Source organism: Perca fluviatilis, chromosome 14 (genome assembly GCF_010015445.1).
Source record: "Perca fluviatilis chromosome 14, GENO_Pfluv_1.0, whole genome shotgun sequence".
Lineage (NCBI taxonomy): Eukaryota > Metazoa > Chordata > Actinopteri > Perciformes > Percidae > Perca > Perca fluviatilis.
The window spans coordinates 33,006,232-33,006,579 of record NC_053125.1 but is presented as its reverse complement, the minus strand read 5'-3'; positions in this window follow the sequence as shown (position 1 = coordinate 33,006,579).

Below are 348 nucleotides of genomic sequence, written 5' to 3'. Positions count from 1 at the left end.
GGCAACGCTCTGCTTTTGCATGGCAATGGTGTGTTATCCTTAGCAGCGGTCTGTTATCAAGAAATAACAGACCGCATTCTACGTTAGAATTCAACCAAGCCATGTAATAATATAATAAATGCATTATGGTAAAGTCCGTCACTGCCTTTAGAGAACTAGAACATTTTACTCAAGTAAAAGTACTGTTGCTTGGGGTGACCTCTAGCTCACCCGGTAAGAGCATTCACAGACTTGAGTCACCGACCTCGCCAGACTGTCCAACGGCCGATTATCGGCTTGGTGTGTCAGAGCCCTAAGAGCGTGCGCCCCATGTAGGCTGAGTCCTTTGCAGCGGCCCGGGTTCGAGTC